The 25,590-nt window shown below is 42.6% G+C and overlaps 1 protein-coding gene across 28 annotated transcripts in view; it reads left to right on the top strand.

Moving 5' to 3' along the window:
* Positions 1-245: 245 nt before the first annotated feature.
* The window catches only part of sox1a (SRY-box transcription factor 1a), a 76,173-nt gene continuing 50,828 nt past the window's right edge, over positions 246-25,590 (top strand). For 25 of the 28 annotated variants that reach the window (XR_006844726.1, XR_006844722.1, XR_006844723.1 and 22 more), the window contains exon 1: positions 246-534. The gene's annotated coding sequence lies outside the window, so the exon portion shown is untranslated. Of the gene's footprint in view, positions 535-2,365; positions 2,588-2,844; positions 3,830-3,903; positions 4,552-25,590 lie in introns of those variants that run through there. The other 3 variants (XR_006844728.1, XR_006844729.1, XR_006844725.1) reach the window with 3 other exon arrangements.

Here is a 25,590-nt window from a genome sequence, read left to right as displayed (position 1 = left end):
ATTGTTTTATTTGCTGTATTTTTATAACCCTAAAAAGAGGGATAAAATCCAGTATTTTCTGGATGTGCCTAGCATATTCAATTTAATTTCTAACCGTTATTCATCTTATGACTTCTTTTCCCTGCCATCCATTATCTGTTTGGGTAAGGAGTATTAGACTAATCTAAATATTCGGTTTTACGCAGCAGACCGTGAACTAGCTCGGTTTATATTGTGCTACTCCGCCCACATGACACATGCAGCAAACGGCAAACGCACCCTTCGAAAAAGGCGGTCACATCAAACTGTTTCCGTCTGCCATGTTGCTGCTTTGCTGATGTTTCTTTGCTCCAACTATTCAAACACTACAGCTAGCTGCTGTTTCAGTAACATTGGCTCATAATTGTGCTCTCTGTAATTTTTTTTTAAATTAATTATTAATTGGAAGAAAAGGTGAAGCTCTGTGAGCAGTTACCAGCAAGTACTCTCAAACTACTCCAGTGGGATGCCATGGATAACTGCTTTACTGCGTCAAGCTAAGTGCTGCCTGTGCAGGTACTGTACACAGTCAGCTAACATGTCTTTAAATGAGTGTCGGTAAACCAAGAGGCTATGATCCTGGCTAACAAATCTCTAAGCTAAGGCTCGGGACTAGCCTTATGACTTGTACTATAGGCTACACTAAAGAACTTATAGTCTTATCAACTCTACAAAATATCTCATAATAATTAAATGATTAGAGATGTTTTCCAGACCATTACGTATTGTCAGTTTAATTGACTTTTTTGTAGCTATAGTATTTCGGTAGGCACATAGCAGGAAAACCTCAGGTTTAATATAAACAACGGCTGAATTCCGTTTAGCATGTGTGGATTACATGCTGTTCCAGGTTTCTTTATTCGATATAATATTGATTATTGGAGTATTGTTAGTTTAAGTTTATGCTTGAATTAAACATACACCTCTCTCTCCTTTTTCTTATCATTGCACAGCTCCACTTACTTTCAGCCTGAGTAAACAGCTAATTAGACAGACTAATTAATCACTCGTGTTTTTGGGCCTGGCGTTACTCTGCCACATAGATGGCACATCTTTGGGTTCAGCCACAAATGTACGAATTTGGGCAAATTGCTGCTGCTTGCCAAGGCGAAATTTGCATTAAAGTTCTCCGCAGTTGAACTCTGACTGATGACAGTGTCTACTGTGTGGCCCACACAAAGTAGGTTTAACATTACGAATAGTGTCAGTTCTGTATTTAAAACAGTTTTGCTGTAGAAGGTATTGTTGTCTCTCCCCAGTCCGTGCCATTCTATATTTATTGCATGTTTGCAGGGAGGGATGAGATTAGAGCCTGGGTGCCAGATATAATCTTTGTGCACTCTGTGTGCCTGTGATAGAACTGTTCATCTTGAGTTGACGAACGTTTCCACAATGTAGCCTTTGCAACATGGGGTCTTTTAAAAAGTTAATGCTGTGCCATGTATGTACGTTGCTGCTGCTCTGCACTGCTGCAAACACACGCTGCGCAAGCTGCTAATGCTTTAGTAGTGTTACATGAGTCCCATCTAGGCTCCCGTACCTGCCTGTGAGATGTGATTCTAAAGTTAGTCACTTCTCTATGAGTTTTTTATCATTACCCCCAATAGTCTGTTGTGCTGAAGATGGTGTGACTATGTCTGAGTAATGTGAATACATGCTCTGTGTTCACATTAAAAATCTGTTCCTCATGAGTTGGCTGACTGAATTGATATTGAAACATGAAACATTTGGAAGCCGATGATAGCCACAAGAAAGCACTGAAAATAGGTTTGTATGGCAATGATATAGATTTCACCTTGTCGCTGACCCTGATGAAACAATTATTCAGGCACATGGATGTGTATATGTTTGTGTGTATTCCGCATCTTTTTGAAACGACCAGTCTGTTGAAATCTATTGTGTACCGTGATAATTGTGACAAGCTTTGGGCGGGGGGGATGATCCCATTCTGCTGCTGTTGGATGAATAAGCACAGATGTCAACCTTTTCACTGCGACTCTCACCTTGTCCATTTGTTAGTAATGAAAACAGTTGCCTTTTGTTTCCCGTTAAATATTCCTTCATAGGAACAAAGGCACAATTCGCATTCATACTGTGAAGCAGATTTCGGCAGATAAAGCCAGGCCAGCTCTGACCTTGCTGGACTGACTCTTTCACAGTGTTGGGCTGGCCGACAGCCACTCTGTCCCTAATAATGAACCAGAACATGAAAAGAGACACCACCTTGCTATTGGGAAGTTTACTTAACTGTATGTATACCTTTTTTTTTTTAGATTTATGTATATTAAGTACACATTTCTGTAACACTTGGGCTCCGAGTTTATTATTTTTACTCTCACTTTTCCAGGACGCAGCTTAAGAGCCTTTCTCGTTCTGTCAAGTGTCTGGTGGGTGAGAAACTTATGAACTGAAGAGCCAGACATGTATTATCAGGGTTCTGACCTGCCCGGCCCCTCTTCGGTCTCGCTGCCTCTTTCCTAACGGGATGGAGTGACAGCTTGTCACTGCGGATTCTCCACAATACGGCTCAGACCCCTCGACTATTGTGAAGCTCAGAAAAAGCATCAAGGTCTTCCTCTCTCTTTCATTCACTCTTTTCTCTTTCTTTTCAAAGCAGAGAATCAATCAGCTGTACATACACACACACACACACGCATACACACATACATACACATGACTCACTTCTTTTCCCTTCCATCTGTCTATTCAGCAGCCAGTGATCATTTAGACTTGACATGTATTGTGAAAAACTGAGCTGCTCTGCCTCTTTCTTCTTCTCTTTCTTTCACTCCCTTTCTCTTTCAACTGTCTGTCATTAATGTCCAGGTCTTACAATATACGAACAGAGGAGAAGAAGAAAGCGAAGAGTGAGGGATGAATTGATGGATGGGAGGATAAGCACTCAGTGTCCTTTCTTTAAAGATTTGTTATTGTACAGTACTGTCTCCCAGTCATTTTTGGTTGGTGTTTCAGTCTGAAAGCCCGTCCACGTGCTCTTTTGTATGGGAAAGCAATAAGGCCCCATTGAATGAAGCTGAATGGACCTGCCATCCTTAGGGGCTGAGGCCTGAGGACTCCTATTCTTTAGCCCCCAATCTAATTGGAGCTGAAATGAAATGGAGGTTTCTTATGAAAATAGGCTTTGTTTGGCCGCAAGGCTGGTAATTCATAAACAATAAGCAGGGCTCCATTGTGTAGATAATAATATATTCATGCCGCTGGAGATGGGGAGAAGGGAAAGCGAAGGCTGAGGATATATAAGGAGGATAGGCAGAGACAGGGATGGAGTGTAGAGGGATAAGAGGAAGGGGAGGAGGAAGACTAGGGGCTAATAGCAAATAGTGTCAAAGAAAATTGGTAATGGTTGGGTAGAGCCAGAGGATGTATAGGAGGAAGTGAAAGGACTAAAAGTGGGTAGGAGTGAAAACTGAGCAGGAGTTGAAAATGACAGAAATTGGAGAGATTGGTGATAGAAGGATAAGAATGAGACAAGGAGGGTGGGACATTGGGAAATGGTTTTGAGTACCTCTAAGCCTACAGGTGACTGGCTTGGCAGCAGTGGGGGGAGAAGGCACGTGAGTTAGAGTAGCATAAAATGTAATAGGTTGCACAGTGCAAATCTGTGTGAAGCTGAGAGTGGTGGAGCTGATAGAGTGGATTGGTCAAGTGCAGAGATAGAGCAGAGCAAAGCAGTCAATGTCTAACAGGCGAGGGGGGGAGAGGAGGAGAGACCAGTGTTTCTGCCGTGGTATAAAACTGACAGGAGTGCTTTTACCGCCTGGAGACACGATGGGTGGCTGGGGAAAACCAGGTGAGCTGTAGTGCCACTTTGATCCATCAGTCTGTCTAGATGATCTCTCACTGTTATCATCTGTGACCGTGCAGGTCAAAGCTACTGCTGTGAGATGATGCTCGGCTGAGTCTGCACACTCGGAAGGAAGTGAGTTCCTCTGTTCAGCGTTCTCAAACGACGGCGGGACCGAATACGTGCTGGACTTTAAGTGCTCTGTGGAGTGATGGACTGACTGAGCGCGCGTGTGTGTGTGTGTGTGTGAAGGGGGGGGGGGACCCTGCTTCATGTGTCTGCTCTGAACAGCTGTTACAGTTCATGTTGGAGGCTTTTTCTTATTTCACTGGGGAGCAATTCTTACCGAACTGTTGGATTGGAGACACCCATTCTTCTGGATACCTCAGGGAACTGCTTCCTCTGTGCTGCAACCATGACTTAAAATTTTTTTAGCCCTTTTTTTCAATATTTTTTTGGCTGACATTATATCCTGTCATAGTTTTTTGACAATGGAGGGAGAGGATGTTAAGCACGTGAATATGAAATTTTAAGCACCTCAGATTTGATTTTACTGCCTCAGAGATAGAGGTCTTTACTGATGGTGAGTAAATCTGAAATGGTACTTTTTGGGTAGATTTGAACTGTTTGTATGTGTGTCTGAGTGTGTCGAGGTTGTTTGCATGCTCCTGCACAGAAAGGAAAGATTTGATCTGCATGTGCACACAGTATGGAATAAAAGAATTAAAGAGTGAAAAGTATCCATACAGTTTATTTGTGGTCCACAGTCCTCGCCAATGCAAACTTATTCTGTCAGCAGTGAAGGAGTCCCTGAGGTGTGCAGAATATTAAACAGAGCAGGACAGGGAACTCTGCAGACTTTAAGTGATAAAAGTGAACATTTTTAGCAGTGCAGTCATGGCTGTCTGTGCTACTGTAAAGTGCGTACAACTTTTTGAATGTGTTATTCATATTCTTCGTTCATGATCAGTAATAACAAACAAAAAATGTAAAGAGAAAAGAGCAGAACCACATATGCCCCCCCCCCAAAAAAAAACAACCAAACAAAAAAAAAAAAACAGATCAGTACAAGAAAGGTAGACAACTGTACAAGCATGAAGTCCATTTAAATATTTTGAAGACAGAAAAATAACCCCCAAAACAAATAAAAAAAACCAGACAGATCAGAATCAGCTCAGCATATCAGCTTGTTTATAAACAATGTCAGGATTCTCCATATAATAAAGGGAAATTAGGCTATGTTACATTTAAATGAATCAGTGCTTCTCCAATTGAAAACTTCCTTGATCCATTGTGCAGAAGGTGGTGGTGGTGGTGGGGGGGGGGGGGGGTTCAAGACAGAATTTCACTAATCATTGTGCTATCAATGTGGTAAATGCTGCAGTGCTTGATGGGTATGAAGAGATGCTATGTTGTGTCAGAAAATTGTCTATTATCACGCTGGTGACATCGCAGCTGGCATCACAACATTTTTGTCAAAATGTTAAAGTAGGAGAGATAATTAACTTTGAACTGCTTGAAAAGAGGAAAACCCAGACCTGCATATATCTGTGTGTGTGTGTGTTTAGTTTTCTGTCTCACTGTGAGTGCATCGCTGACTAGTTGTCCACTTTGTATCCTTGCACAAATGTACAACACATCAGCTCATTTTGAGCTCAGGATTTCCATGGCAACATTAAATGTTCTTGTAATATAACTGCTTGGATAAATCAAATGCTTGTCTGGTTGTAAAGAATCTAGTTAGCCTGTTGTTACATGGGGGGCCTTGGCCAAGAGGTGGTGGTATTTACTTGGATCTAAATGTTATCAGCACCTGGACCTGTGGCTTTTTAGGTTGAGCCACTAGATGTCAGTATTTATCAACATATGAACCAGAGTTGCCGTTCCTTTTGTATTTTCAACGTTAAACCATTTTCAGTATAAAACTGAAGGTGTGTGCTGATTTTCTCTCACTTCACTTGCCTGTATATATACATGGTGATCATCCAGATGACTGTAACGGTGTGAAGCTTAATATTAATGTATCGTGCTACAGTACAGTGCTAAGGTTTTGTTGTTAGTACTTCAGAAGTGTTATGAATGGTAACTTAATTCTCACTAGTCCAGTATCATCAGGCAGATTTGTCTAAAGTCAACAAAGACAGAAGAAAGCTAGATTGTAAAGTGAGTATTGTATTACATGTCACAGTAAAAGTTTTGCATTTGTTCTGTTACTTCTACCACGAGATGGCAATCACACATAATGGAATTCGTCTCAGCTGTCTGGATGTGTGTGTGTGCGTGTGTGTCGGGAGGCATACAAGGTGCTGGGTGTGTGCTCTCTACATGCATGCTTTTGCAGTTAACAAGATGTCTTTGCGTTAGTGTTTTGGATTCGTTTGACTCGGTGTGTCTGTGTGCGTGTGTGTGTCTCTTCATTAACCTGCAGTATTTAGTGAATATCTGTGCAAGCGGAGCTGGATGTGTCCCTGCTGGAGGCCCTTGTTTGGTTTTGTTTATTTGCATGCAGCAAAGTGGTTGCTGGCGGTGCTGGTCACTACAAGTGGCTGGCATTCGAAGCCTGGTAATCAGGCTGCGGGCAAACTGGGTGGCAGTGCTCCGAATGGTTTGCTGGAGATTATCCCAAAATTATCCATGAATTATCCCCCAGAATTACGCCATTCCAGTCAGGCCTTGTCCATTGATGTGACTGGGAAGAGGGAGAGTGTTGGATGAAGAAGTGTGTATGTTGCACGCATTGTCAGGGGGAGATTTGGATGGAGCAGTGTTGGTGTCTGTCACAGAGTGTGTATTTCTGTGTGTGTGCTTTATAATGATTTTGGCAGTGTTGGTACATTGGGGTAATGGAGCATGTTAATCCACATCAAACAGCTATTAGCAGCAGATTTTACTCATAAAAGTCACTAGTCACAGTAAGAGGAAGGACACAAAACTAACAAACGTCTAGCAACCTGTGAACTCTTTTCTTTTACTTTTTTCTTTCTTTTTTTTTCTTTTTACTTTGTTGGCCATTGCTTTGCTTTTTCAAGAGGCATTTTTTGTTTTGCCAAAAGGAAACAATTGTTCTCAAATATACAAGCATCCAGCCCTCTAACTAAACTACCCTAAAATCCCTAAAATCTGCAGCAAACTGCTGTGTAAATGTTTTGCATGTCCACATTTTCATGAGAGGTATTTATCCCCAGAGCTACAGGTTTTCTTGCCATTTGGAGCATTGTATTAAATTCATTTCTGTGTGGCTGCTGTCACTGCACATTGTGCTGTCATTAAAGTCCTGGTAGATAGGAGGGTCTAGCTGCCTGCTTGTGTGTGGCTGCTGGAGCCCCAGGAGATGAATAGTGCTGCTGAACCTCTCTGCGATAAGTGTTCGGTAAACGGGTCAGTGGATTGTCCTCCGAGGCTCAATCTGAGCTATTTTCCCTGAATGAGAACACAAATTGTCCTTCGTATTCATCCCATAAACAGACCACCAGCGGCGCAGACTCCACATAGTTTGTTGTGGCTGTGTTTGTGCGCTCAGTAACCCTGTTTTCTTGTGCTTTGGCTGAACACAGGGCCGCTTATACATGTGAACCATAGTATGGGATAACACGTGCTTCTCACCCACTCAACAACAAAGTCCAAATGCGGCTCTGGCAAACAGATGAAAGCACAACTATTAAAGGTGACGAAACAATTAGACGCAGAGCGGATGCAAGTGGAGGATCACAATGAAATGCACACCGGTGAGGAAGAGGGAAAACTGTGAGAGGCAGACAGGCAAAGGGAGGGAGAGGCCAAGGTAGTGAAAGGTTAAGTACTCTTTTTTTTTTTTTTTTTAGATGCTGTACTTCCTGCAGGGCCTTGTTCCTTGACCTGCTGGTTAGAGGAGCGAGGTGAAAAAGTGTCGAGAGACAGGGAACGAGGGAGAAAAGGCTAAAGCTGCATGCGCGGTTGCAAGGTTAGAGGTGGAAAAGCTAAAATGGGAGGAGTATTTGCCTCTGCCTGACAGGAAACAATTGAACACACAAGGAGGCGCGTGCACACAGTCGAACCAGAAACAAAAATGGACATTCTCACACACAAACGCACAAACATGCGCACACTTAGAACCATCCCAGCAGGCTATGAACTTCAGTGCAGTTGTTGCCATGGCGATACACTGAGTTGCTGACCCCCCGACTCCATTTTTCCTGCCGCTTGGCTATTGAAAGAGATGATTGACAAGTGTCCAAATGTCAGCCGACCCAGCCGGCCACACAGATTGGGTGGGTGGGGGTGGGGGGTGGACAGGCATTTTATGTTGCTTTCACTCACAGGGAGGAAAGTGTGTGTGTGTGAGATACATACATGCATGAACTAAATGTTTGTAATGGCAGAACAAGTAGTTAAATAGCAATCACAATAAATTGTATCTACCCCGTGAACAAACATACATACTGTACATGACGTATTCACACACACGCGCGCACACACACACACACACAAAGAAAGCTTCTAAACAAAGCCCTTTTGAATGTGAGACAGAGTCGTATATTTGGTTTGTCTTTTGAGCTGCACTGATAACCCATTCAGTGAGAGTGTGAATTGGTTGGTGGTGCCTATTGAGTTTTTAGTGTTCAGTACTCAGCTGTGCGGTGCGCATATTTATGTGTGTGCTGATGGACAGAATCTGCTCTTACTCAAACATGAAATATAATAAACAGTAGTTTACGCTCAGCAGTGTGTCTTACACAAACAGTCCCCTGTTGTGTTGAAGGCTTGTACTTATTTCTGTATATTTTTTCCCGCCTGGACCTCTGGTTTTTGTATGCTCTCTCCCTTTCTCACTGTTTCATTGTCCGCAGGCTTGAAGGGATCGGTCTTATCTTGATCACCCACAGCAACACATTAACCTCTCCTCTCTTATCTCTACACTGGTCATTAGTGCCAGAACCCTTAACGTCCTATTGACAAGGGGCACCGAACTCTGCATCTGTGTGTGCGTGTGTGTGTGCATGTGCATGCATGCGTTGAGTTATTGTAGGTGACACACAACTGAGATCTGCTGAGTTGGTGATCTGTGCCGATAACATTATTAGTCTGTGGTGTGTGTGTGTGTTTATGTTGAAAGTATAGTAAGGGAGAGTGAGAGAAAATAATCCTGCAATGTTTCTTGAAAATGCCTTTTGGGAATTGTTCTGTTTATGGTGGATATTTATGTGCCGTTCTCTGATTCCTCTGTGATCTGGATATTTTAAAACATCTGGTCGATACGTTTCTGATTTATTTACAAGATAAAGTAACATAATTTGTGCTTAAATGCAGAGCATCTTCAAAATAAGGTCTGAATTACACTCTCCTCCCACCTGAATACTATGTAGGAAAATGTAATAATTCAAAAGCGTGTCATCAGTTTTGCTGAGAAGCCATTGAGGGGAAAATAAAATGTACTTCCTGTCTGTAATGTGGCCACATTGGAGTTGAATGGGTTACTCCATTTGCCGCTGATGGAGCATTTTGTTTCAGCTCAGTCAAACAGCTGTCAACAGCAAGTGTATCGCAAATTAAATCAATTCAGTGATACCACGTCTTGACACACAGCAATCAAATCACTTATATCCATAATATTAACACCTGTTTCAAACACCCCTTGTACATCCACGGGGTTTTGAGACACAACAACAACATATATGTTCACATTAATCCTTTAATTCATCATTTTCACTTCAGTCTGTTCAGAGTCTCAGGTGCTACAATTATTGTCATTTCAAATAAAACAAACAGAAAATGTTGAATTGCGTATGTTAGTGTCACTTTTTCAGACGTCATCATTAAAACCCTTTCATTCTGACTGAAAAACAAAATCACATTCTGATAATAAATGCCATAGAGAAATTTAGGCATTTAGTTTCGAGTTAAATGTGCGCCGCTGTTTGTCTCTAAATGCAGTACTTATCTGTCTGTCTCTCTGTCTGTTTTCTGTCTCCTCGTGGCCCTGTGTGTTAGTGGGGCTGACAATCTAACAGGTTAAAAGAATAATTGCAACTCTATTTACCCCAAACAGCCTCTCCTCTGCACATAATTACATCCACACACGCACACACACTCACTCATGTACACAGACAGACTATCACATACTGAGGCACACTCAGAGGGAGAGAGAGACAGAGAGAGAGGAGAGTCCCTGCACTAATATTTAGGTAGTAACAGTCATGTGTTTGAGTGAACCCTCCTCTTGTCCTCCTCTTCAACGCAAAGCACTGTTAACCACAGACACTCGCTGAGAGAGGAATAGACCTCGCGTTGACCGTACTTTTCAGGGTGTGAGTGTGAATGTGGGTTGTGTGTGTGTGTTTACTGTATGAAAGAGATTAAAAATATTATGACATCCTCCAAGGTGATGTGCTCTGTAGCCACTGAAGATAGATTTATAATTTATGAAAATACTGCAACTAATAGGACTGCAGCTAATAATTATTTTCACTTTTTTTTTTTTAAATTGACTGTGTAATCCTAAAGTAAAAATGATCAAAAAATGTTCCATTTCCCAAATTCCAAGTTGTCATGTTCAGATTGCTTGTCTTGTCTGATTAGCAGAAGATATTGAGTTTACTGTGCTATAAAACAGGAAAAAAAACACTGGAGAGGCTGGAAAAACAGAATCTTTTATGATTAATCAATTGCTAAAATTGATAATTATTCTGACTGATTGATGCACTAATAAAATAATGCTTAGGCTTTTCTGTCCGGTCTTCAGGCGTATGGTTTCAGCCTGCAGCTCAGTGATGCAGTGCCTGATCTCAGACATTGGTGGTGCTGCTGCTGCGTAGTGATTAACAACTGCTGCAGCTCCACTGTGGATCCACTCACGGCACAGCATTACATTAGGAGACATTATCTAAATACTCAACAAAGTGAAATTGAATTTAGGGCTTCATCTCCAGTCCCCCACACCCCCTTCTGCTGGTTCAACTGGCCCGCTCTAGGATCCCATTCTCTCCTTATTGTTAGAGCAAGTCGAGCAGCATCCTCTGCTCCTCATCCACTCACAAATTGAATCAGCCTCAATTTGACCTTTTATGTACCAGAATCTGCTACAGATGTACAGTATGTGCAAGTTGTTGTGTGTGTGTGTGTGTGTGTGTGCGTTTGTGTGTGTGTGCACTCATATGTGCCCCCGTGTCAGCTCGTATTGCTTACAGTGAAGTGGGAAACAGCATCTCCCTATTTGCTGCAGAATAGACCAATTAGTGTTTAGCAACAGAGCAGGAACCCGTGTGAATGTGTCATTGATTAGCAGGATTTGGCTAATCATCACATCTCATAAACTCACCCGCTAATGTCAGCTGGATCTCCTACAGTACGCCTCCTTCTCCTCGCTCAATCTATCCCTCCATCTCCTCTCCTTCTCCTTTCAGCTCCCTCTTCCCGTCTGTCTTTCCGCACTTGTCTTTTTGCCCATCTGTCTCCGTCTGTCTTCTCTCCCTTCCTTCCTCTGTTTTTCTCCACTCTTCGCGATTTCTTCCTTCCTCTCTTCTTCTTTCTTCTCCTCTTTTTTTTGCCCCCCCAACACTGGAGGGTTTACAGTAGAAGGAGTGGAGCGGATGCTGACTTTCCCCCTCGTGCATCAGGCAAGGAGAACAAGAGTCTACCAATATGTGCGTTTTTTTATTTTACTTGTCCACACATAAGTTGCATTTTGTAAAGAGATTTTACTGTACTGTTTGCCATTGCATCTTTTTGTCGACTTCCACCAGACAAATAAAAGCTGACAAAATGCCTCACAATATCACTTTCACTTGGGATACAGTTAAAATTGTATCGTTGGAAGCTCATGCTTCAATTTTGCAATTTTAAGTCAAAGCAGTGAGAAAAGAATCTGTGAAGTGCCTCTTCCCATATCGAAGTTAATTTTAAAATCTTGGCTTCAAATGGAACAAAGTAGCAAAACAACACTATGTTTATGAGCGAAAATGTATTTTATTCTTTTACATGTAATAAACAAATCGTTCTTTGCTTTCAGAAAATTTAAATTATTAGTATAATATAGACTAATCATTTCAGTTCTAGTATATTACATTTTCATTTCTTAAATAGGGAAAGTATTTTAGAGAAGAAAATAAACATTTGACAAAAGTGACTGCTACAGTGCGATTTTGTCTGAATTTTAACTGGATGTAGCCACATAACTGACCTTGCGGTTTTTAATTTCCAAGTATACTTAAATCTCACCACCTATTCAGATATGTATTTGCCGTGATAGGAAGAGGAAGAGTCTTTCTTTACTCATTTAATCTCTCTCAGCATTTGAAAAAGAAGGAATTAAATTAGTGGTTTTGGAGCTTTGTATGTTGTCTAATAGGTATTAGTTATCATATTAATTAGCATCTGTTTGACACAGTATGGTGACCAGCTGGGAGCATGAAGGGCTACATGCGATGTGCGTGTAACTGTGTGTGTGAGTGAGAGGTTGCAGGGGGGGAATCTTGCAGCGTTTGATTTGTTGTGTTGCTAATGTGACACTGATTATACAGGTCAGAGTAAAACAAAGCGGTGAGATGCTGCAATGGTAATACAGATGCTGTGATAACAGGGTTGTCATCATCATTTCACGCACACACTCACACACACATGCAATCTCAGAGACAGATATACCTTCATGTGAATGTATACACATCTACATGTACATATTCTTCTGTCCTTCACACAAACACACATTCACAGGTCATGAAAAAACATCTCACAATGAGTTCAACAAACCACCACGTTTTTTTTTTGTTTTTTTTTTTTTTGGAAGAGGTAGACTGTTGCCATGGAGAGAAGAGGTTAGTGAATTTGACCCATGCTATCATGCTAGCTTTGGTCCCGCAGCTGTAATTTCAAATGAGAGAAAAAAAAAATGTTTCTCACTGAATTGATTTATCCCTATGTTTATGAGTAGATAAGTGCAGTGATGCTTAGATGGAGGGTTATTTTCATGGGGTGACTCTTTTGTGTCTATTGTGTTTATCTAGGCCACTGTTGATGTAGGGAGTACTGTAGCTCTTTTTCTTTCTTTGTGTTTGTGTGTGTGGGTTTTCTGTATGTGCGGCTGTGACTTGTTTGTGTGTGTGCCAATCTCCACCACAGGTACGGCAAAGGCATGGGAGACATTGTGGTCTATGAAGAGCAGTGCGTGATCAGACTGTCTTGCAGTAATAATGAAATCAATCACAATAGGATGGAAAAAAAAACCACCAAAACTTACTAAATAACATATATAGTGCATTGGTTCGGACTTACTTGTCACATAACCTGTTCTTCCATTTAAAGTGAGCCAGTTTTGTGGCCTTGGTTCAGCTTCATAAGAAAATAAAACTCATCTCTTATTACCTGCAGCCATCTTTGCATTATTGGACACAATTAATCCAACACAGAATGGTATATGTGTGTGTATCATATGGAAGATGACAAGTGAGCAAATAGCAAGCAAGATATGGTCGTATGTCTGGGTTTTGGGGTAATTTGCTGGGGCGCGTGTGAATGCTGGCCAAGTTGGGTGGGGACGTGTCAATCATGTGTTTGACAGGGCCTTGTATAGGTTGTCGTGTTGCCCAGCAGCCAAGGCAGAGACGCCACATAACCGGGGGCCAAGCAGGGGTCACCGTCTGCCCTAAACGGCCCCCTCAACAGCACGGGGTACAGATAGGCGAGGCGTTGCTCTAGGGAGGTCAGCCCAGGGGTGATCCAATTCTCTGTGTTTGGGCGTCGGGAGATTGTGTGCTCACCTCTGTCAACCCCTCCACATACAGGTCAGCTAAAAAAAAAAAATAAGATGGAGACTCGTAATGCTGGAGAGAAGTGTTGGCGTGAGAGAGAGTATAACCCGTGTGGGTGTGTGTGTGTGTGAACGTATGTATAATCCAGCAAACAAGGTTGTGTCTCTTTCATCTTTTTTCCTGTCATCTGTACGGGCAATGTACTGGGCAGCAATATGCGTCTTAGCTCTCAGTTGACCCTTAAAGGCCCCAGTGGAATACCAAGGGGGTGACTTTCCTCCTGCGGCCTGAGAGACTTCCATATTCATTGTTTCCTCTTTCCTCTCTTCATACACCTGTTATCTGTCTTTCATTGTCTGTCTGTACTTCTCTGTTTTACTATGTACTCTTTGTCTTTCAGCTTTCCTCCTCAGGGACACGTCTCACCTTGCTGCTATATACTGAGGATGTTGCTCCCATTTGGCCCTGTCCTTACTGGGGTATAATACAAATCAATCAAGTGCTAAGTCAGGCTTTTGCTTTACCTTCCGAAATGTCAACAAAGTGTTGACTGTGGAGGTCAAGATTTTTGCAGAACTGCAATCAGTTTGTGTTGAATGGCTTGTTAAAACAGATTGTACCTTCTAAAAGACTTAGAAGTACTAAGTCCTTCAACTAGTGTCGACTGTCATACCAGACTTCAACACAAATGTATGTGTCATATAACATCCTCACAAGATAGTGGCCTTTAGATATGTGAAGACAGCCTGTGGGTGTGTGTGTGTGTGTGTCTGTCAGAAGAACCAGTGGGAACTACCATCTGGTAGTGAAGGCCAGTAGACCGTTGGAGCTGTGCTGCCTTACCCTTGTCATTGGCAGCTGTGTGTGTGTGCGTGTGTGTGTGTGTGTGTTACACATGTATGTGAATGTGTGTGAAACACTGTCTGTTTGTGTGTCTGCGCTCACATGTGCTCACTAATTACGACAGTCATGGGTATCATGTTACGATCAGACCAGTAACGGTCATCACGTGTTGACGCATCTGAAACTGAAAAATACAAAATGTCTGGCATTTTTGTGTGAAAAAGGACAAAAACAACTGATCAATTATCAAAATAGCTGTGACATAAAAATTAATTTTCATGCCACTCAACTAATTGATTAATCAACTACTTGTTTCAACCGTTGAGTTGCTGTATTTGGGAGCACAAATACAAGCCTGATCACAGAAGGAGTCTGGTTGAAGAGAGTAAACTAAGGCTATAATTAAGGCTAAAACAAATCACAGACAAATAAAAAATGATAATCTCTTAAATATTTTGCAATCAAAAATGCTCACCATTAGCTTTGCTTTTTTTTTTTTTTTTATAACTTTAAGTGGAATATTTTTACTGTCTGGACTGTCAGACAAAGTAAGCTATTTGAATAACCAACCTTGGATTTTTGGAAATTGTGATGGACATTTTTTTCTGACTTTTTGTAGACTGAATGATTAACCATTTAAAAAAAGAAATAGTTATTTAGCTGCAGCCCTGCTGAGAACTGCTCTTAGGAGCTACTGGAGTGTGTGACTGATTGTATGAGCACAAATTGGATGTGTTCCTGACAGCTTTTTCTAAAGTTATCCAATAGTTAATTTGAGGAAAGGGAAAAAAAAAAAAACATTTAAAGGCTAGGATGAGCGGATTGTCCCAGATCTATATGTCTCTTCAGTCGAACTCAATTTGCCGAGATGTATATCAAATGTATAGGTCTTCATTTTTTATTGTGAGCACGGACACTTTTGACAACATTCCCTGGTGGTGTATTTAGGGATTGCAGCCTCCTTTTACCGTGTTTATTTACTATCCACTGGGTTTGATTTTCCCAAGAAAGCTCATAACCACATCACCATGGACATCCAGCTGTCGGTGTTGGAGCTTCAAGGATGTTCATACTTGCAGTAACAGTGCCATAACAGTGTAGCTTAAAATAGTTTAAGCAGACAAAATGTTTACCTTACTGGCTTACCTCAAGGAAGGAAAGGAAAGTGACATATTTCGTCATTGGAGGGAACTCACTCCAATGAAATTTGTGCTCTGCATTTAACCCACCCAAGTGACGTGCACACACACACAGCAAACCCGGGGCAGTGGGCGACCGCGTGCAGCGCCCGGGGAGCAGTGGGGGTTAGGTACCTTGCTCAAGGGTACCTCAGCCATGGACAACGGGACGGGGAATCGAACCAGCGATCCACCGGTTACGGGTCCGACACCCTAACCGCTGATCCACGACTGCCCCATCGTATAGGTGGTACAAAGTGGTTAAAAAGTAGATTGACTGGTATGTTTTTTTTTTCCACAGTTGATACCAATATTAGTGAGAAGACTGATAATTGACATTTGGAAAAGATACTAAGTTGCAGTAAAAAATTAAAACTTTACTATCAAAAGTACTGTACTTAAGTGCAAGCTGAGATACTTGTGCTTTACTTGCTGCATTATACTTCCACCCCTCTACATTTTGGAGGCAAATATCTGACTTTTTACAGATAACGATAATTGCAAAAGTGCTGAATATCAGGCAAATAACTGGTTTATCCCTATCCCCACAGGACACAGCTTTTAAGGTGAAGATTAGGCAACTTGAAAATGAAAGTAAATACTCCGACATATAAACCTGTTTGCCACCCTTTTCACCTCTTCCTTTTGTTTGTCGGTTTACCAAATTGAGCATCCTTCACATAAAGGAGACAAAAAAGGGTTGGATTTCAAATGAAAAGTTGAAGCAAAACATCAGAGCTGTGACAGAGACCTAAACATGATCCCTCTTTAACACTAATGTACTTTAATGCTGTAAAACAAAAGATAGGGTAAGGTTTAGTACTGAATCAATGAATAATCAGTTAATAATCATTAGGATCTTTCATTAGGCATTGAGACATTTTTCAGCTTTTCAGATATAAGTCACCCTACTGTCTCTTTTCCTCTTCTTTCCCTTCATCTCTTCGTGTTCATTCTGTGCTCCTCACCCCCGACACCCCCCCCACCCCCACCCCCACTACAATCCCAAGGGCAAGCCAAAGGCTGACAGCTTTGTTTGTGTTCTCCACTAAGTGATTTTTAATCAACTGGTCTGCATGAGTCCTCCCAAGGGCCGCAGCAGCAGAGGCTGTGAGAGACTGAGCCGAGGGCTGGCGGATGGCTGGCTCGAGATAGTGGAGGTGAGTGGAGCAATAGACTGCATCCACAGTAAGCCGGCTAATTTTGAAAACACTGTTCGTGTGTAAAAATAACATTAGCGTTTTCAGGTTGTTGTTCTCTAGGTCTCCGTCCTTACTGAAATGCCTGGACAATAAGATACGGCTCACTGTGCACCGTAGCCGTTCTGTGTTAAGGAGTGGAAGACACAAAGCCAGGTTAAATTGTGAAATACAGTGTGACCTGGGAAAACACTATTGGACTGCAAATTCAATTATGAAATCACTTTTCTGAGTGTGTATCAGTAATCACAGTTACGGCTGGGCCATGACATTACATGGACATGACTGCTGCTTTCCGTTATATTAACAATCCCCTTTATATCTCTACTTGCATGAAGCCATTGCAGGAGATTTTGTAAATCAGTAATTTGATTTGTCAGGTATTAGCTGAAAATAGACATGTACATATGGTTCCATCTCCAGAAAATTTGAGTATGTCATAATATACAGTATATACGGCCACATTTGATATAAAATTACATTCACCTTGATAGGCGATTTTCTCCACATTACCGTCCCCTTGTCACAGCCACGAAAATGCCAGTTTAAAGTGTATTATACAGAGATTTCCCTGTCACTCAGCTGACATTTCAAACCACGTGGTACAGTATAATGTTGAAGGGTGTGTGTACTGATGGATTGTCTGGCGGCTGTCAAGTGGAGGCGTTGAGTCTGTGATGCTACTTATTAGGAGATTGGATTAGTCTACAGATTATTTATGTTATTATTTATGTGGTAATCCACAGACATGGCGGCGACAGAGATCCTCACCTTATCAAAACAAACAGACATCATATGCATCCACTCTCCATACGGAAGAGATGATACATGCAACATAAACCATGCAGTCCTCTCTCCCACAGCTCTATATACTGGATGGTTTAAGAAGCCTGATGTGAACAAACTGGAGAAAACACAAATTGAGCAATGTATAGCAGTCATTTAGGACTGGATCTGTTTTCCTGTGCTTGGCTTTATTGTCGTATGAAGCACTTAAAGTTCAGGTGCATAAATATCACATTACAGTCCCTGGAGCAGGACAGAGAGGACATAAAGCAAGGGAGGAATGACAACACTTACCATCTCTTAGCAAATGAATCAGTTAGCCCGCACAGGCAGTGAAAGAGAAGGAGGCCACGCGCTGAGGTCTCTATTCTGTGTTTTAACTCTTCTTATTTCATTTAATCTAGCCTGGACGAGTCAAGGTCTTAGGCCTAAAAGAAATGGAGAGAGAGCGGGTCGAGTGTTATCACACTGGAGCATAAGGGAATTGGGTGGGTGGGGGGATACTCAGAAGAGCTCTACTTGTGTTTTCCCATTGTTAAACAACCTTCAGAGAGAAATGTAGCTACTACCTATATTACCAATCAGGCCCTCAGAGTGAAGGTTGAGACTAAAAATGATGAGGAGGCTGCATTGGTCAAAAAAAAAAAAAGATTGCAATGTGATTCCTTCCTCGTGTCACTGTTTCATTTTTCGAGCATACAAGAGAAACTTCTCCTTTTCATGACTGGATGTGTTCAGTGAGTGTGAGTGCCAACTGCTCACATTTGGACAGGTCTCAGATTGAAACAAGATTAGTCTTCTGCTGTGGTTCAACTTTAGCACCAACACACCGTGGCGCAGGATGCACTGAATGCATTCAGCATCCTATACACACACTCACTCAGCTGTTTGCAGTCCTGAGTGTCTGGTCTCTTTCCCTCTTTCTGCTCTGCAGAAGCAGCTGCGGAGGAGCAGAGATAACTCTTAACTTTGTTTTGACACTTTTGATTAAGGACCATTGAAGGAACACCTGTATGGCGGGAGGGAACAATGCACCGAGCCCGTAGAGAGATTGATTTTGTGCATTAGAGAAGCAGCCTTTGTCTAAAGCCACGAGGCCCTTTGTTATGCTAACCAGCCGTGGAAGATTTCCAATTCAATTTCACCTGAACGCTGGTCAGCAGCACGCTCCATTGTATGGCGTCCCTCGGGCCCAGCAGCCCCCCCACCACCGCTGCCACTGCTGCCTCTCCCCTGTCGTCTCTCAAACTGCAATTTAGCCGGTGAGGAGGGTGCGGGCGTGAGTTGGGGTGCGTGTGTGTGTGGGTGGGTGGGTGGGGTGGTGGTGGTGGTAGCCTAGATTGACAGCCGACTGGATGCTCTTGCCATAATATTCGCTGCATCCTGTCCTTGTGTGTGCAGTGGGCCGCGGAGAGGATCACAGTGAAATGAGATGATATTAATTATCCTAATCCTGATAGCTCTCTCCGGAACTCTGTTTGCACTCATCTGTCTCAGGAGAGGACTTGGATGGTCAGACCGAGAGAATGTCAGAGAAATGAAACGAAAGCCGACAAATTCAGTAGAGAATACTCCCAACAAAAACACTGCTCACCGAGTAAGGTGGATTTGCTGTTCTGTCTTTTGCTTTTCTTTTCATGATTTCATGGTTGCTTAATTGTCCATTTACTTCCAATATTCCACTCTCATCTTGTAACTGAGTTTGTTTTTTTGCCTCATTGATTATTTGAATTGGCCTAGAGGGAACAGAAACAGTTTAAAAACACTTTAATAATTTTATTTGCTCTTTTGTACAAAATTGATATTACTAGACATTCCCAATCTCATGCATAAGCCTGCATGCACACAGCATGAAATTATTTATATATTACAAAAATGTATTTTCTGATAAAACTAAAAGGGTGTAAGGGTGGCTTTTTTTTTTAATTGAATATCTTTGCAAAAGAGCACATGATAATTGAGCCAGAGGGGAAAGGCAGGCTGCATGAATAGGCCTGTATTACGCAGAGATTTGTATTAAGATCAAGTCTCTGCAATGATGAAAAAACACAATGCTCAGCTGCGACCATTTACTCTGATACACACATTAAGAGTAACTTCTTAACTCACTTATTATGCTTGATGATTGTATTATTTTAGTGGCGTCACCCTCCAGTAAGCTGGGTTTGATAACATGATTCACAAAGCTTACAGTCATTAATTAGTTTCTTTTTCTTTCTCTAATCACAAATGAATTTGCCTGGTTCTGCTGAGTGAAATGCAACTTAAATATTCTTTCAAGTCCTTTTGGAGTTTCCGTTAATGCACATGTGACAGAGTGTGTGCAGACACCTCCTTGTTTTTGTGTTTGTTCTATATTACAATGTGGAATTTTACTCTCCTGTGCAGAATTTCTTTATAATAACCATTCATATTACAGCACCCAAGCACTGTTGTTTGTACAGTTTATTTCAGCACGTTTGAAATTAATTGATTTGTCGTTTATCTGTGTGTTTGCATGGTTGTTTTCGACTCTGATAGTTCTTTGTTCCGTAATGCAGCACATCAACACAAATGTGCGCACAGAAAGGCCTAATCCTGGCCTGAAGTGGAGGTACAGTATATTTAGAGCGCTTTTGATTGTGAAGGCTGTTATTATTGAATTTGAGTGACGATCACGGTCGTTTGATCATGAATCAATGCCTCGCTGTTCGTCGTGATGTGCTTGAGGGGACGCAGAAGTGTAGAAATTGTTTCATGGGGCATTTTGTGTTTCGTGGTCTTTGAGGGGCTCTTGTTTTCTCTCTTGAGCTCACCCTGTAGCCTGATGAGACCCCTGCAGGCACACACACACACACACACACACACACACACACGTTTAGTCTTACTCACTCACACTCTGAAACCACTGCACCAGACGAAGTGAAGTGAGCTGTTTACCCCTTGTGCCTAAGGTATCAGTGCCAGCATAGAGTGGCACATCCCCCCCACCCTTCAATAGGCTTCTGAAGTGTGAAGTATATTTTTGTTCTTGTGTTTTTATACCAATTTTAATTCCACAGCTGCATATCTGAGAAGCAGGATTTCCTTGGTTAGCTTCCCAGATTTTCTTTCTCTCCATCTTGCTATTTCCCTCCCTTGTATCCTCCCTCTCCCTCACCCAGCCCGTCTCCTTCTTCTACCCCTACAATCCCTAACCTTTCTGTGTCTCTCTTCCCTACACCCCCCCCCACCCCCTCCGCCACCCCCCCACCCCCTTCCGTTGCCTGGGGGCTGATTATTTTAGTGGAAATACCGCCATCGTGCATCTCTGCCAGATTCTGCCAGCCCAAGCCTCTGCCACCCCGCCCCTCCCTCCCCGCCCCCATACCCACATCCCTCCACTTAGAATAACCAATCTGATGATGTGACAGTTTCTTTCTCCCCGTAGAAAATCTGCCTCTAACCCTTTTTCTCTCTCTCTTGCGTTTTGGATTCCAGCGTTGTTTGACATGTTATGGAAGGGTTTCAGCTTCCCACCTCCGCAATCCTTATTCTATCCCAGGGAAGCGGCTGGCATGGGAATCTAATACTTGGCAAAGAGGGCAAGGAAGGAGGTGGTGATGGAGGGGAGGGGAGGGGGTGACATTTAAAAAAAAAAAAAAATCTTTTTAAACACACTCTATCTCTGTGTAGTTTTCCTCCCTCAAATTTCCTCTTCATTTGCAGCAATGTGTCTCATTCAAACTTTGATTTCACTGTAGCATTTGCCTTCTTGTGTTCGAATCTGTCGTTGCGCAACTTAAAACTTTAATTTAAAAAGTCAGTGTTACATCTGTGCGAGGGGTTGTTTTCTGAGTCTCTGAGTACATCTGTTTGTGTGTTACATAACTATGCCAGTGGTCTTGGCCCTCAGGTCAGTGGTCATCAGTTGTACTCACGTTCGGTCACAAAGCTTTAATGAAAGAGTCTCAAAAGCCTCTTTCTTCATAGAAGGAGCAGGAGAGTTGTAACTCTGCTGTCTCCTCCTGAGCGTGTGCTGAAACCGACCTCAGTTTGCAGCCGAGGCTAAAGCTCCCCTGAAGGCTCACGTTGAAGCCAATCACACACTTAAGGCCAGATTCAAAATGCACCTTTAAAATCTTGCATCGCCAACCGGTATGATGATGGTCATCAACAAATTTTTTGTCATCAGCTTCATTGTCATGCAATCATTTAGTTAGAATTCACCAATTATGCTTCACTTATGTTGGTTTAAGTTATTTTAGGCACAGGGTAAGCCTGGAAGAGGTTAATCAACGCTCTCTTGTTACATTGTCTCAGTTAACGTATTGCCCAAATGCGCACCCCCACCCCCCCACCCCCAACCCCCTCTGTCTGTTTTTCCACAATGGCTCAGCCTTGGTGGGATCTGGCTGCCTACAGATAACTGCAGTCTTTGTGAAACCCATTCTAAGCAGTTACATACTGTACCATTCAGACAGGGTTACATTATTTATTTGTCCATTCTGATCACTTACATGCATTCACATCATATGTCCATGAGCTGATATGTTTATTCCGTTACAAGTCTTCATGGTTTTACATTGCATGTACGTGTAATGCACATTAAAGTGATCATACAATTTGTGCAAATGTAAAATAGTGGTAATTTAATCTTGCACCAATCAGCAGCTCACTGCATGTCCAATCTGCAAATGCAAATGTTGCACATATGCGTTGCATTGCAGCCCCATATTAACATGTATGGTAGAAGAGATGGGTGTAGATAGCCTCGTCCACACTGAGTTGTTTATCAATGTGCAGTTCTTCTCAGCATGCTGAGCAGCCTGGCGGCCCCCAGTGTGAGGCTGAGCAGGCAGAGCTGTCATTGTTTAACGCCTCCCCTGATTAGTTTACTCTCGTCTGATTAGAAATTAATTAAAATGATGACACAGATCCCAGCAGAGGAGAAGGAGGAGGAGGATGAGGAAAATGAGGAATATGTGCGGGGGGGGGGGGGGGGGGTGGGGTGAAAAGAGGGTTAGTGGTTTGTTGGTGATGTCCATTGGGATGGGTAATGTTAAGTCAGGGAGCTTTTAGCAGGAGAGTGTGCAGTAGGGAGGGATTTGGTGTGGAGAGTGTGGCGGGCATGAGGGGTAAGTGTTTTGGGTGGGAGGTGGCGGTGGGGGGGTAGTGTGAAGGGAGTGGTGCTCTGGCAGGGGACAAACATGGCTTAATGAGTGACTCTTGTTGCAATCAGAACATCGTTTCCTCATGCATTCTAATGAGCTGGATGTTGCAGTGGAGATCTGTTCACGCTCTAATTTATTCAATATATTTTGTGTATTCACCCTGTTTATTTAATAACAGGGACCGTGCACATTAATCAACATCTCAGCCATCATCACATCAGTGCAAATATTCCAGAGTGAGTTTTCTTCTCTGTTCTGCCCGGGTCATGTCATAGCTTCTTGGTACAAACATTGCTGGCAAACACTGAGTTGCTATCTGCTTCTTGGTTATTGCATCTGTAGATGTGGTGAGTGTTGCCGTGCAAGTCAGAACAAAAGCTTTGAGTATTACATCGAGGCCTGATAGCATCGCGGTTGAGCAAATATCAGTGTTGTAAACATTTGAGTGTGTAGCTGAGGCTTACATGTCACCCATGGATGAGCCTGTAATTCTCTCTGCTAATAATTCTCCCTGGAGTCCCACCCCTGTTATCCCACCAGTCTGTTTGTTGCTTTTCTCCCTTCTCCCTCTTGTGTTTTCTCTCAATCCATTGTTGTCTCAGCGAAGGCCGTGCTGACCAGAAGGCACACTTTTAATCCACAGGAAGGTTTTCAAAGTTTAGCCTTCTTAGCAACCAACTTTTTTTTTTTTTTATCTCTAATGTCAAGTTCTGCTTTTCCTTTTGCCTCAACCTTTTGCCCTCAGTACAATCATTTTGTCCATTGCGCTGCAGCGTTTTCTCCTCTTTTCCGTCTTGTTTTTTTTTCCCTTGGCTTCCCCTTATCCATGTCATAATGTAATCAAAGGGTTGAAAAAGGTAGTGCATGAGGCCATGGGTGTGTGCGAGTGTGTGTGTGTGTGAGCGGGCTGTGTGGTGCAGAGACTAGTGGGTTTCCCATAGCAATGAGGGCCCGTGGTTCTCCTGGTAACCTAATTGGCATGTGTTTCCTGGCAGGTCTTATTGTGGCCTCTCCTAATCACTGTCCCCAGCCCTAACAAGAGCGACCTACAGTATTGCTGCTGCACTGAAGGAGCATGTCTTTTGTTGTTTTATTTCTTTCTCTTTCTTCCTCTTGTCTGTCCTCATCCCCCTCGTCCTAACAGAGGGACTCGTTGAGACGGCCTGATTACCACAGTCAGATCCAGAAATGTGTGTGTGTGTGTGTCCGCACAGTGTGTGCACATGCACATGCTTGTGTATATGAATGAGCTTGCTGTTTTACCCCACTATAAAACCAGTTGGTTTATCGAGGCAGACTCCTGCCCAACTGAGCATGTAAACCCTAATTGGGAAATGCTTTAAATAATTTCTAATTAGTACAAGTGTGGTAATAATTGGCTGGGTAATCTGAGGATTAATTAGCGGTGTGTATGTGTGTGAGTGACTGACTGTGAATGAGTGCATGTGTGTGTGCTCAGTGAGCATATGTGTGGGTCATTGTGTGCATGTGCATGTGTCTGTGTGCTCGCGGACACACTCAGTCAGGCCTGGACGGGCGGTTGAATAGACCCCAGGTTCTGCAGTCTGCTAATGGAATCCTGCCCACTCAAGGAGGTCTGTGGAGAAGGAAGGCCAAGACAGAAGCAGCTTTGTTGGCCAAGTTGTACTGTGGGTGGCCCCCCTGCTTACACCCCCTCTCTTATGACCCCCACCTTATTTAACAGCTAACCTCGCCTCCACCTCCCCTTCACCTCGCCCAGCAGAGCCAGCACCAGCCCCCCCACCCCCCCCTCGCCATGCACACTGCTCTCATCTTCTTTCTTTGGCTAAATGACGCGTTTTATTTTCTTTGACCCAATATGCTCCCAAGCCCGGTTGCTACTCCCACTCCCCCTGTTTTTACCTCGACATATTCTCCTCTCCAGTCATGCTCACCCTCTTCTGCCCACCTCCACATTTCCCTCTTCCCATCTTCCTGTGGAGGAGAGGCCAAGCTAGCGCCGGGCTCTTGAGTTGTGTACTTCCACCTGGTCTACCCTCTAATTACTGCATCCTTTCTTTTGAAAAAAGAAATGGAGGGAAAAAAGAAGGAAATGAAGAGCAAGAAGAGTACAACCACTTGTTGCTCCAAGCATTGCTTTTATAACACTCCTCATTGAATTGGCATCATTGAGCAACAAGAACATAAGCTTTAATAGATTCATTGGATTGGGAATTTATATTTCCCAAAAAGCTTTACTTTAAAAAACATTTAAAATTCTGTATTGTGAAGGATCTTTTTGTCATCCTTTCCCCCTCTATTATATTAAGTCTCCACTTGTAACTCATCGTAAGTTTTTCTGTCCACCTTTATCTCAGCGTTCTCATCACCCTCCCACCCACTCTGCCACCTTCCTCTCTCACCGTCCCTCTGTGTGACAGATGGCTGTCAAGGCCGCACAAATGGAAAGCAGTAAGCAAGTAAACGAACAAGCCTGGATCAATATGGGAGACTAATTGAACAATGACACAAACAATTCTGCTGAACACTGCTCTCAGTCATTTGTTGGTCTATATGGCTCGCACCAAGCTTGAAAAGTGCGGCTGGCAGGCAAGGCCAGCTCGACACTTCTTTGTAGCTACTAACACATATCTGATAGTTCACAAATATTGTTATTACAGTTCACAATACTCATTGATACTTAATTAATAATTTAAAGGTAAACACAAAAAGAGGAATAGAAATAAGTTTTTCTTAGCTCTCATTTTAAGTTTTTATTTTCTTGTCACATATGTGATTTTTCATTTGTTTTGAGTATTAGGTAACATTTTTTATTCACTGGGTAGTGTATTTATTCACTTATACTGCAAGAAAGAAAGTGTGGCCGTTGCTGATTGTTTTGAGAAACAATCACTGAAGTACTGATCGTTCTTTTTTTCTATCTTGTTG

This window comes from Scatophagus argus, chromosome 11 (assembly GCF_020382885.2).
Source record: "Scatophagus argus isolate fScaArg1 chromosome 11, fScaArg1.pri, whole genome shotgun sequence".
Classification (NCBI taxonomy): domain Eukaryota; kingdom Metazoa; phylum Chordata; class Actinopteri; family Scatophagidae; genus Scatophagus; species Scatophagus argus.
Note: the sequence above shows the minus strand (reverse complement) of the source record. Positions and strands in the feature narration are given on the sequence as shown.